Below are 13,640 nucleotides of genomic sequence, written 5' to 3'. Positions count from 1 at the left end.
CTCAGCCATTGGCACAAATTTTGAAACCTCCTCTTAGGCCCACACCAGTGTTTCTAACCTCTTGCAGGATCTACCAGAAGATGTTATAATTTTCACTCAGTGAAATAGTTTCAGAGATGAGTATTTTTAATACAGTGTTTTTATTTGATATTATTTTGAAAGTATTATTAGAACTTTTAGTATATGGCATATTATCTGTGAGGTTCCATGCATGGCTCTGGGACTGGTGTGTTACTTTGCTGTGGGTATGAATTCATGTCTATCCATTGCTATGCTTCACCTCTCCCTTCCCTGATTGCCTCTCTGCCATAATGCAAGTTCCTTTGCCTCCATTAATGGCTATATTTTAGCCGTGTTTAGCATTTTAATATTACTTTCGCCAAACATGTGTAGATGAGGCTCACTGCTGCCCATTCCCTGACTATGTGCTACTGGATTGCCAGTTTTACCTTCCTACATATGTTTCATGGTCAGGAGTGGTTTTTCCTGTACTATAGTCCATTTCTTTTCCAATTCTGAGTTTATATTGACGATCAAATTCTGCACCATTTTTTCTGCTCACATTGTCTATGACCTGCTTTCTGTTTCTGCATCTCATGCTTTCTGTATGATCCATTTGCAGCCTTCCTGAGCTTCTGATAATTATGATGAGCACTCCAGTTAATACAAAAAAGCAATTCCTTGCCATCTTCACGTCCCTGGAGTTCGACAGTTGCAACAATTTCATGAGTAAACTGGAGAAGTTTCAACAAGTAACATGGTCTGCAGGCACATCCCTGAAGTGCCTTGGGATGTGTTACTATGTTAAAGGTGTTGTTTAACTTTAAGTTGTTGTTGTTACAGGCAGTGAGGAGTCTATTTAAGAAAGTCAACCCTCAAATGGGTGAGAAGGAGAATAAGAAACGGAGGGTCCAAATTCCCAGCCATTTTAAAACACCTCACTGAACCTGTGCTGTGCCTAAGACCGGCCACAGATCTATTCCACTGAGGTGAGACCAAATCAGGTGTAGGTGCTTTGTGTGGCAGCATGGCTATCATTATGAGCATGCTGGCCATGTGTGGCTGGGTTGTACAACACAGTTATAGGCCAGGTGTTGCGTGGATAGCTCTTGTCACCCAGCAGCCAGCCTTTCTCGTTTAACCTGGTGGCTCAACTATTGAAGGAATCGAGTACGGGTGCAGAATAAATGCTTCATGTCTGCTACCAGGATAGTGGGCATTCACCTGCTCAAAAGGCTGAGCACAGTCTTACACTGAATGCACATTCAGAGAGTGGAATCCTTTGTGGTTGTAATATATCTCAGCATTTAGATCTGGCGCCCACAAAGCCACATCTGCAGTCCATAGTACCCTGTGCCATGGGGAAATCCACTATCCTGCCAAAGCCATGTGCACACTCCACCTATTCTTTCTGGTTAGGGGGAAGACAATGAACTCCCCTCTCCTGGCATAAAGAACATCAGCCACCTCCCTTATGCAGCAGTAGACAGGAAACTGGGAGATGTTACACAGATGCTGCCTCCTCTGATCTAGAAGCTTTAATCATTCATGAGATGTGGGCATCACTAGCAATGCCAGCATTTGTTGCCCATCACTAATTTCCCTTAAAGGTAGTGAGCCACCTTCTTGAAAATTGAGTGACTTGCTGTGTCATTTCAGAGATCAGGTAAGAGTCAACCATAATGCTGTGGGCCTAGAATCACATGTAAGCCAGATGGGGTAAGGAGAGCAGATTTCCTTCCCTAAAAGACATTGGTCAGCCAAGGATCCTGACGCAAAGAAATTCTGTACCACAGTCACCTTCACTGTCACTCGCAGCAACATCCTTTCCTTGCTCTGAGGCTGCAGGTCTGCCTGCAAGAGATAGCAGATTTCTGCAAGCATCCACTTTGTAAAATGGAGTTGACATATATACAACTCCTGCCTTAGGTGGAGGTGAGAATCACAGAATTGTTACAGTGTAGGAGGCCATTCAGCCCATCGTGTCTGCACCGGCTCTCTGAGCATTTTAACTTAGTGCCAATCTCCTGCCTTTTCTCCGTAACCCTGCATGTTGTTTCTATTTAAATAATCATCCAATGTCCTCTTGAATTCTTCAATTGAACCTGCCTCCACTACACTTCCATGCAGTGCATTCCAAATCCTAACTGTGTTAAAAAGTTTTTCTCACCTTGCATTTGCTTCTTTTGCAAAACGCTTTAAAACTGTACCCAGGTTCTCGATCCATTTATGAGCAGGAACAGTTTCTCCCTATCTACTTCTATCAAGTCTCCTCTTAGCCTTCTCCTCCCCAAGGAAAAGAGTCCCAACTTCTCCAATCTTTCCTCATAACTTATCCCTGGAACCATTCTTGTAAACCTCTTCTGCACTCTCCAATGCATTCACATCCTTTCTATAGTGTGGCACCCAGAACTGTACACAATACTCCAGCTGAGGTCTAACCAATGTCTTATATAAGTTCTTCATAACCCCCTTGCTCTTGTACTCTATGCCCCTATTAATGAAGCCTAGGATACTGTACACTTTAGAAACAGCTCTCTCTACTTGTCCTGCCACCTTTGATGACTTATGTCCATATACACCCAGGTCTCTCTGCTCCTGCACACTCTTTAGAATAGAATCCTTTATTTAATACTGTTTCTCCATGTTCTTCGTACCAAAGTGTATCACTTCACATTTCTCACATTGAATTTCATCTGCCACTTATCTGCCCACTCCACCAATGTGTCAATGTCCTTTTAAAGTTCTACACCTCCTCACAGTTTACAATTCTCCCAAATTTTGTCATCCACAAGCTTTGAAATTGTCCCCTACACACCAAAATCTAGATCATTTTAGTTAGCTTTACACGCTGCCTGACATCGCTATGTATCTACTCTGCATATTCCAGCACACACTCCTAAAGCTCGCACTACTGATCTCTCCAAAGTGATGTCTGGTGTGAGCCACACCAGAGTGTGCATGTGTGGCATGGCAACATTTTGAGACCGAATGCACCCATAATACCAAAACTATAGGCACTATAGAATTGCATTTTGCAGCTGAAAGCTTTTTAACAAAGCACATGAAAGTAGGGGCAGTTGCTTAACAGCACAACAGGTTTGCTTCAATGTAGCCTTATAAACACTGACATAGCTATTGTAAATGTAATTTTGCTAGTGGATAAGAACATGAGAACTAGGAGCAGGAATAGGCAATTCAGCCCCTTGAGCCTGCCCCGCCATTCAATATGATCATGGATGATCTCATTTCGGCCTCAACTCCAATTTCCTGCCCTCTCCCCATAACTTTTCAACCAGTTACTAATTAAAATTTGTCTATCTCCTCCTTAAATTTATTCAGCGTCCCAGCATCCACTGCACTCTGAGGTAGTGAATTCCACAGATTCACGACCCTTTGAGAAAAGTAATTCCTCATCTCTGATTTAAATCTATCACCCCTTAGCCTAAAACTATGGCCTCTCGTTCTAGAATACTCCACAAGGGGAAACATTCGCTCCACATCTACTTTGTCTATCCCCTTTAGCATTTTATATAGATCTCCTCTCATCCTTATAAATTCTAGCGAGTATAGACCTAATCTGCTCAATCTCTCCTCATAAGACAAGCCCCGCATCTCTCGAATCAATCTAGTGAACCTCCTCTGAACTGCCTCCAATGCAACTACATCCTTCCTCAAGTAAGGGGACCAAAACTATGCACAGTACTCCAGGTGCAGTCTCACCAATGCCTTGATTAGTGTGTACTAGTTGGGGAGGGGGTCAGGTGAGTGGGCTGATGAAGGTTGGCAGTCAAGATTAAAATAACTGAAACTGTCTCAGAAAAACATCAGAATAAAAATGGAAATGGAAATGCACAGGAAGGCTGTCAGCTTATGAAAGTAGGAAGACATCTTAATGTTCTGAGTGGAAATTGTTCATCAGAACTCATTCCAGCTATTATCCTGTTCTAAAGGTAATTGATTTCCAGTAATCAACTGGGACAGACACCCACCTCTATGTTATCCCGAACATATAACACACTGAACTCAAGAGGCGAGGTGACAGTAACTGCCCTAGATATCAAAGCAGCATTTGACCAATTGTGGCATCAAGAAGCCCCAGCAAAACTGAAGTCATTGAGAATAAGGGGAAAAACTCTACACTGGTTGGATCATACCTAGCACAAAGGAAGATGGTTGTGATTGTTGGAAACTAATCATCTCAGTCACAGGACATCACTGCAGGAGTACCTCAGGGTAGTGCCCTAGGCTCAAGCATCTTCAGCTTCTTCATCAATGACCTTCCTTCCATAATAAGGTCAGAAGTGGAGATGTTCACTGATGATTGCACAATGTTCAGTACCACTTTGACTCCTCAGATACCGAAACAGTCCGTGCCTGCATGCAGCAAGACCTGGACAATATCCAGGCTTGGGCTGACAAGTGGCAAGCAACATTCGTGCCACTCAAGTGTCAGGCAATGGCCATCTCCAACAAGAGAAAATCTAACCATCACCCCTTGACATTCAATGGCATTACCATCGCTGAATGTCCCACTATCAACATCCTAGGGGTTACAATTGACCGGGAACTGAACTGGACCAGCCATATAAATACTGTAACTACAAAAGCAAGTCAGAGACTGGGAATTCTGCAGGGAGTAACTCATCACCTGACTCCTCAAAGTCTATCCGCCATTTACAAGGCACAAGTCAGAAGTGTGATGGAATATACTTGCCTGGATGAGTGCAGCCCCAACAACACTCAAAAAGCTTGACACCATCCAGGATAAAGCAGTCCAGTTGATTGGCACCCAGCCACCATCTTAAACATTCACTCCCTCCACCACTGACTGTGTGTACCATATAAAGGATGCACTGTAGCAACTTGTCAAACCTTCTACGACAGCACCTTCCAACTTGCGACCTCTACCCCTGGAAGGGCACAGGCAGCAGATGCATGGGAACACCACCACATGCAAGTTCCCCTCCAAGTCATCCTGACTTGGAACTATATCACCGTTCCTTCACGGTCGCTAGGTCAAAATCCTGGAACTCCCTTCCTAACAGCACTGTGGGCATACCTACACCACATGGACTGGTTCAAGAAGGCGTCTCACGAGACCACCACTTTTAGGGATGGGCAACAAATACTGACCTAGCCAGCGATGCCCACCGCCCTTGAAAGAATACATAAAAAAAACACTATTATTCTGAACATCTGCTTACCTGAATATAATACTCCCAGCTATGATATCCTTTATGTAACATATTATTAGCCTGTGTGCAATATTCTCCCTACTACTTGCCTCCTGTAAACATGGCTCAAGCTACTTTTCTGTACCAAAAAGCATGCAGCTATTTTTTCATATATAAGTTCCCAGCTATTATCTGGTAACGCTTCCAGATCTTATCCTATGTGGAACATGTGCCCATTATCAGTTATCAGGTTATCAGTTATCCCAGCCTCTCTGTAGCTATGCCCTCCTCACCGCATGTTATGCTAGAGTTATCCTCTGCATGCAATGTTTCCATTCCCGTCAGTTCAGCCAATGACTGATGAGCTGAGAGCAGCATATAACTGCTGAGTGAGAAAGAAAACAAGGTAAAGACTAGAAAGGTGGCAGGCTGTTGACAGCACCTACACTGTGACAGTGTTTTGCTCCCGATTCCCTGCAAGCAAACACAACAACTCACAAAGAAATTAAGAATGTCAGATGCCTCTTAGAGTCCATGTTGTACTTGTCCTGTTAAAGGGCTTGTCGAGAGCTGGGCTACTGGTTCAGTGCATACACAAAGTCTGCACTTTGTCTGCCTGTCAGCAAAGTGCTGTGTGCTTAGCATCACTCAACGCCGGCTTCATCGCAGCTCCACCTGCTAATCACAGTTGTTTAAATAATGCCCATTCTCCAGTTGATTATACTAAACAAATTCCTTGTGTTTGCAAATTTAATTTTCCTCTGCAATTTTCTTTTTTTTCTCTTGAAGGTGTTTTTTAAAAAAATATATACTTTATTCATAAAATATCTGGAAGAACATTACAAAACATTTCAAAATTACCATCACAAAAAGTGCAAACAGATTCAACTTTTACACATGGATCATGAGGTGCTTCAATACAATCAATGAATATTTTCCTTGCTGGAGTATGATCCCTCAGGAACTGGGTGTTCTCTGCTACATACCTTCACTGACCATTATTTATGTGTGGGGTTTATAGTGCATCTAACCTATTCAGTACCTGATCTGGGAGTGCTTGATGATGCAATGCAGAGGGAATTTTACTTTGTACCTAACCCACACAGAATCTGACCTGGGAGTGTTTGATGAGGATAAAGAATTGAAGTTATCAATCTGAGTCTGAGTCTATCTGCTTGATATGCCTGTAGAGTGTAATAAGTCATTGGCCCTGATTTCACTAAAGCAACCAATCAAACAACAGACTCATATATAGTTCTTTTCTTGGGTGTATACAGAATCCAATCAGATATCTCAAGCAAATTTTGACAAAGTCTAGATGTTATGAAAGTTTTTGATTTCCTTGCATTTAATTCTACTCCTTAACCTTGCAATTTTGGTGATTCCTGAATGGAACTGTTGATTCCTCAACATTTCTCATCTCCTGCAGAAATACTTTATGATTCCATATTGATCATCCTGCACCTATCATGGGCCTTCCTTTGTTTTCCATCCTCTTGTATTTTTCTCCTTTTTCTAAGCAACTAATATTTACTAAGCTTTTTTTCCCAATGTCTTTGGGGCTACTGTGCATGTAAGACCCATCAGTGTGACTGTACTGTCCACCCAGTGGTCTTTGGTGTTCTTGCTCCTCGCACATCCTGATTATCCTCTCCCCTCTGTCACTCTTCAATCTCTGGAGTGGTCCACCATCCGACTCCCAGATCTGCTGCCAGCCACTGCTAGGACCTGACCTGTCCCCTGATGCTGGAACTAGTCTGTGAGCAGTACCATGGGAGAGAAACTATTTTTTAAAAAAGGGAATAAAGCAGCTTTGTGATATAACCAGTGTCTATCTCTCCATTCTCTCTTCTGACGCTGTGCAGAATGGAGGCTGAGGAAGCCCTGTACATGCTTAGGGGCACATGACAACCAAAGTCAGTAGAACTCATACAGGGCAGGACTCAATACATCAGAGCATACCAGAGTTACCATGAATTTCTCACAGCAGCTGGGGTTTTTCAAAGCTGTCAACTCGCATGTATTTTTAATTAAATACTGATTCTGTTTGGAAAATGAAACATATTTCTACATTCTGCATTCCAGAAACATAAACACAGTTCCAATCATCTCAGTGGGTTTAACAATCAGTCTCACTGTGTCTCCTCTGCACTGGCATCACTCCTTTTTTCCAATGTTCTATGCAGACCATCTTGGGAGTGGAAAACCTCTATGGTTATCTAGTGTAAAAAAAAAGCTGGGATCTTATTTAAAAACACATATACAAAGGTCACTGTTTGTATGGACAAGGGTTTCGTGAACTACAAATTTTGTCATGTTGACATCAAGTGGTGTGATTTGAGACAAAAAGGAAGTCTGAAGGGAGAAAAGGTCATCAAGCACACTTCATTCAGAGTCATGCACAATTACCCTGTCCCCTCCTATGACATCTTGGTCCTATCATTTAAAGAACACCAAGGTGGGTGTAGGTAACGTTTTTGCCCCTGTTTGTTGGTCTGTTTGTCTGTAAACAATATATCTCAAACACAAATTGATGGATTTCAAAACAAAAACTTGCTACACAGATAGCATATGGCCCAAGGAAGAACTGATTAGTTTTGGTGAAGATGTGGATCTGGATCTGAATTTTTTTCAAAGGATCTATTAACATTGGGAGATAAGGTGGGTTTTTCTTTTTGAATGCTGTGGGCTGTTTTAGCATGTTGTGGGTTGTTTTAGAATGTCGTGGATTGTCTCAGCTGCTGTGGCAGTATTTGTCACAGCTGTCAAAATGTGAGCAGAGTTTTCAGAGCAGATTGTTCATGTGGATAGGCTTGAAACCTCCTCAGTGAGATGGAAACTCCTAATGAAAAGATTTATTTTTTCAGTTTTATAGTTACAGACAATTAACCAGGAAGGGAAAAGCCTTAAGGAAGAGCGGCGTAATTGTAATAACGCTAGATTAACACAGGTTGATGCAGGTGTGCACTCCACTGAGTGTCCTCTTCACTTGTTTCATATTGTGTTCATGCCACACTTGTGCTGCCAAATACCAATGCTCAGCCACAAGCAACACCAAAGGAAACTGGGTCTTCCCAACTTTACAAATTTGACAAGTTTGCTTTGTGTTGCCACCAGCTACACATGTCCTACATAATAGCAGCATTAACACAAAACCTTGCACAACATAAAAGCAGCTTGACTGCCTTCCCCAATCTCTCTATCCAGTGCTATCAATACCTCTACAATATTGACATCTCTGGACCACTTGTCAGGCCACACCTTGACCTAGATCCCTCTTTGCAGGAAGAATGTAGCCAAGCTGGAAAAGGTGCAGGGAAGGACTAATACAAAAGCAAAATACTGCAGATACTGGAAATCTGAAGTAAAAAGAGAAAATGCTGGAAATATTCACTAGATGTAAATGGCAATAGCAGAATCATTAGCAGTAGATGCTGCCTGAAAAAAAATGGGGACAGTGGTTATGATCTGAAATTGCTGAACTCAATGTTGAGTCCAGAAGGATGTAAATTACCTAATCAAAATAGGAGGTGCTGTTCCTCGAGCTTACATTGAGTTTCACTGGAACAGAGACAGAAAGATCAGAATGGGAGTGCAGCTGAGAATTAAAATGACAGGCAACTGGCAGCTCAAGGCCACGTTTGCAGACTGAATGGAGGTGTTCTGCAAAGCAATTGCTCAATCTGTTTATGGTCTCCCACTGTAGAGGAGACCACAGTGTGAGCAGCGAATACAGTGTACTAAATTGAAAAAAAGTACAAGCAAATTGCTCTTTTACCTGGAAGAAGTGTTCATCCATATAAGTTTTTTATATGTGTGGAAGCTTATCAAACATCTTCTTAAAAAAATTCAATCAATATCTTCACAGAATTCTAGATTTGTGAAGTATTGATGACTGTTTCTCCTCGTCTCTATGCTCTTTGGAGGAACATTATTCCCTCTATTCTCTCACTTTCCCCACTTTTGATGGTGGATTGAAATTGATCTTTATAGTGCCCTTTTTTCCTCTAATTTTCTCATTTACCCTGTCCAAGTGGATATCTTCAAACATGAGCTTAGGCAGTAAGTAGATGAGGTCTTCACAGTTCAGCGTAATCTCATTCCCACTCAATATTCACAGCATGCTTTCCTGTAGGGGTCGCTTTTTAGTGATCAGAGGCAGAGCCCATGGCTGATTTTTTTTTTCACTTCTCCCAGCCCCCCAATGGTGCTGAAACCAATTGTGCAGCTGCAACTAAAATCTGCTAACAGTGCAGGCATGGATCAAACCTGCACCTGCCCTGACCATACAGCTCAGTTTCACCCTAGAGCACTTATCAACCGTGTTCACAATGAAAGTAAATGTTTGTTGCAGTTCTAATTATTTAATCAGAATCAGTTAGACAAAAATAAAATGATATAAACATTTTCTGTAGAAAAATATATGCATTTTGTTCCAACTTTATTTTGAATTGCACAATGTTGGGCAATTCAACAATATTGTACACAGCTATTAAATTTTACAATGTGTTCAAAAAAATCTAACAAGAAATGTTCGTTTGCAGTGTTATCAATACTCATGAGTCCCTGTTATTTGCAGGATTTTGTTAATGCTTGTGATTCATGCAGGTAATTTAAACATAGACTTCCAGACGTTTGCATTTCCCATTTAAACTGCAAGCTTTAAATAGAAAGCACTCAAAATGGATTTTTAAATACATCCATTCAAACAGCAACATTCAAATCTACTGGTAGTTGTCAGGAGAAAAGACTTGCATTTATAGAGCACCTTTCGTGATAAGGACATCCTAAACCACTTTACAGCCAATGTAATGTACTTTTGAAATGTAGTGACTGTTACAAACAACAGAGGGCTGTGAATCTTTGGAATTCTCTACCCCATAGTGTGGATGTTCAGTTGTTGAGCATATCCAAGGCTGAGATTAACATAGAAACATAGAAAATAGGAGCCGGAGTAGGCCATTCGGCCCTTCGATCCTGCTCCACCATTCACTATGATCGTGGCTGATCATCCAACTCTATAGTCTACTCCCACTTTCTCCCCATATCCTTTGATCCCCTTCGCCCCAAGAGCTATATCTAACTCCTTCTTGAAAACATACAATGTGTTGGCCTCAACTACATTCTGTGGTAGCGAATTCCACAGGCTTACCACTCTCTGGGTGAAGAAATTTCTCCTCATCTCAGTCCTAAATGGTCTACCCCATATCCTCAGACTGTGACCCCTGGTTCTGGAGATTGTTAGATTATTGGACTCTTAAGGGAATCAAGGGATAAAAGCAAAGAACTGCGGATGCTGGAAATCCAAAACAAAAACAGAAATACCTGGAAAAACTCAGCAGGTCTGGCAGCATCGGTGGAGAAAAGAGCACAGTTGACGTTTTGAGTCCTCATGACCCTTCAACAGAACTAAGTAAAAATAGAAAAGGGATGAAATATAAGCTGGTTTAAGTGGGGGGGGGAGGTTGGTTGGGACAAGAAGGGCTAGGTAGAGGTGGAGATAACCAAAAGATGTCACAGACAAAAGGACAAAGAGGTGTTGAAGAGATATGGGGTTTGGGCAGGAAAGTGGAGTTGAGTTTGAGGATCAGCCGTGATCTTATTAAATGGTAGGGCAGGTGCAAGGGGCCATTTGGCTTATTCCTGCTCCTTGTCGTATGTATTGTATGAAATGCAGCAGCCACTTTGCACACAGCAAAGACCCACAAATGGCAATGTGATAATGTCATACACTAGTCAATTTTTAGCAGTTATAGTTTACTACCACTTTGAATCTTTTCATGTAACTCACAAGATGATTGCCTTTAGAGTCCTAGGTAACTCATTTAGGTACCTAGGAATCTAATTCTAGGTACCTAAATGAGGCACAAACTTCTTATTGCAGGAGGTATGGAAATCTATTAGCGATATTTCAAACAAAGGCAAGCATATGGGTAAATTATGTTAGAGAACCCTCTTTTCAATTCTGTGTAATCAGTTACTGAGGAGGAAAAGTGGTAGAAATGACTGTCAACATTTTTCAGCAGTTTCATTGGTTCCAATTCTCTTCTTCCTACTTGTTTTATGACAGCTGGTCACCTATCAATGATTGATTGTAGTTCAATTGCTAGTTTCCATTCCCACTATTCCTGCTTTTGATTGGTATCTAACCTACGTGGTCTGTTGTGATTTGTTCTTTTCCGAATATGAAATCTGAGGCAAACACGTGCAAATATGACAGATATTTGAATGTGTAACAAGAGTGATGCTTGAAGTGTCTTGAACAGAGATGCTACTCCAGCAATTACACAGGAAGTAATAATAGTTTAACAACATGCAAGTAAACACCTTTTCACTCTTGAGGATCACTAATGCTAAAGTGACTGCAGCATGCAGGTGTCTTTATTTTTGTTTGGATGGTAGCAAGAATGATATAAATAATCCTTTGAAATATATTTAGTTACTTAAGTCATGCATGAAGACAAAGAACATTGACAATAAAACAAAAGACTTTATACTCAGTATACCGTTTATTTATAATACAGGACAGAACAAGATAAATCACGATCAAACGCATCTTTGAATGACCTGTTGGTAATGGTGACGAAAATGCACAAGTTATTGCCTGTTAACAGCTCAGTGGAAAGAAGGATTAGCTAGGGTGGGGGTAAACCATGAAGCTTAGGATGGTCTCTGGTACATTACTTGGTTGTGCAGAGTTAGCTGATCTCACCTCTGACAGCTGGAGGGATGCTACAATGGGCTTCAGCATTCTTGGAGTGACCAGTGCTGGAAAATGGCCTGGTATGGATGTTGGGAGGGGAATCCATGAATGCGATGGCTCCCCTGGTAGAATATCCAGCCAGCACTCACCGGTGAAAAAAAAGGGTTATTTGGGGCAAGGGAGCGGGGAGACAGGTGGGGCTGGACCTCCAGCATGGTCAGCTCAATCAGGAGAGAAAGGGTTAACAGCAGAAAAACACATGGCTCTAAAAAAAAAAGTTTGAAAGGCAAATTTCCACGAAGACGGCGCCCATAACTGATGGGTGAATCTGGAAGGAGTTCGCTGTCCTTCTCGGGATGATTGGCGGTGGAGGTGAGGGGGATGCGTGAGTGAGGGTGTGAGGTGAGTTTGCCCAGTCAGAGTGTCCCTGAGCCACGGGGCCCGGGTCTGACGGAGGGAGAGTCAGTCAGGGCGCCGCCACCTCCCGTCCCGGCGCCATTTTGCGGGAAAGCCGAGCCGCTTTCCCGAGACCTGGAAGCGGCCGCACACACACACTTTACCTCAGCTTTTGGCCCTGGGCCACCGCTCGCCATTAATCCGCCTCCTTTCGCGCGGTCCCGGTCCTGTCACTTGGAAAGTGTGTGTGTGTGTGTGAGACCCACTCGCCGTCCCGCTCCGCGCGTCGGGAGGACAAGCGGCTTTCGAGGCGGATTCAATCCCGGCTCCTCCTCATCCTCATCCCAGTCCCGGTTCACTCCTCCGCTCCGACTCTGGGCTCCTTCAGCCCCCCGACCAGAACCAGGAGAGTCAACTTTAACCCCGCGCCAAGCGATCCAAAGAGCCGGAGCCGATCCGGTTCAGAGCCTCCAGGAGCCGTGGCCGCCTCCCAACAGGTAACCGAGCATCACTGGACATTCTTCATTTAACAAGTACTTTTTATTTTCAGTGTTTTCAAATTCACATAAAACCTCTTTTGTCCTCCAGCTCAAACAATAACTGTTCCCAGATTTATATCCTTCCAATGTTTCACATTACGCCTGTGGCATATTTCCCCCCCCCTCCTTTTTTTTTAACGTTTTCCAACATAAAAACTTCGTCTGATTTTGAAAGTTGGGAAGCTCGACTCTCCCGTTTTCGCAACGAAACAAATAAATTCTACATGTTTAATCGACTTTTCATTGTAATCGTGAGGAGAGCATCCATAAAATAAAACGAAAATCTTTTTTCATTTCGACGGTAAATTTTAGATGGGGTAGTGGGGGGGCGGGGTTGGGATTTAAATCGATTGTTAATATGTTGGGATCTTCAGATTCCAGTTTTGTTCAGTCCTTTTTTTTCTTGAAGGGATCATGTTGCGAATTTGACGAAATTAGGAAGGATTTTATTCAGGTTTAGGGAAAAAGCAAATTATGTATTGTTTCAAGGAATGAATAATTCAGAGAAGAAAGGTGTGTTACAGTGACACGAATTACACTTCATTGCTTTATCAATTATTAAACGTTAAAAAATAACAAATCCTTTACGTTAATTGTGGTTTGTTGGAGTTGATTGACGTGTACTTGCAAGTATAATTTGTTTTGAAATCTATTCAAAGCTTTTGTGAGAAATTGTGTTCGTGCTCTGGTCGCTGATGGCTTGGTAATAACATTTATTTATCTAGCAGTCTGTGAATAAAGGGTAATTTAGTGGTTGACAAATATGGTACAGCAAAATATAGTTCCAAAAAAATTGTATTTTTTACAATCTTGGTCTTGCTTAAA

At 42.2% G+C, this 13,640-nt stretch overlaps 1 protein-coding gene across 2 annotated transcripts in view; it reads left to right on the top strand.

Annotated features, from left to right (window-relative positions):
• The first annotated feature begins 12,129 nt into the window (after window positions 1-12,129).
• prdm2a (PR domain containing 2, with ZNF domain a) overlaps window positions 12,130-13,640 on the top strand; it is a 170,142-nt gene continuing 168,631 nt past the window's right edge. The window contains exon 1 of one of the 2 annotated variants that reach the window (XM_078558167.1): window positions 12,130-12,282. The gene's annotated coding sequence lies outside the window, so the exon portion shown is untranslated. Of the gene's footprint in view, window positions 12,283-12,665; window positions 12,774-13,640 lie in introns of those variants that run through there. The other variant, XM_078558166.1, reaches the window with a different exon arrangement.

This window comes from Cetorhinus maximus, chromosome 15 (genome assembly GCF_964194155.1).
Source record: "Cetorhinus maximus chromosome 15, sCetMax3.hap1.1, whole genome shotgun sequence".
NCBI lineage: Eukaryota > Metazoa > Chordata > Chondrichthyes > Lamniformes > Cetorhinidae > Cetorhinus > Cetorhinus maximus.
This window is presented reverse-complemented; position numbering and strand designations above follow the sequence as displayed.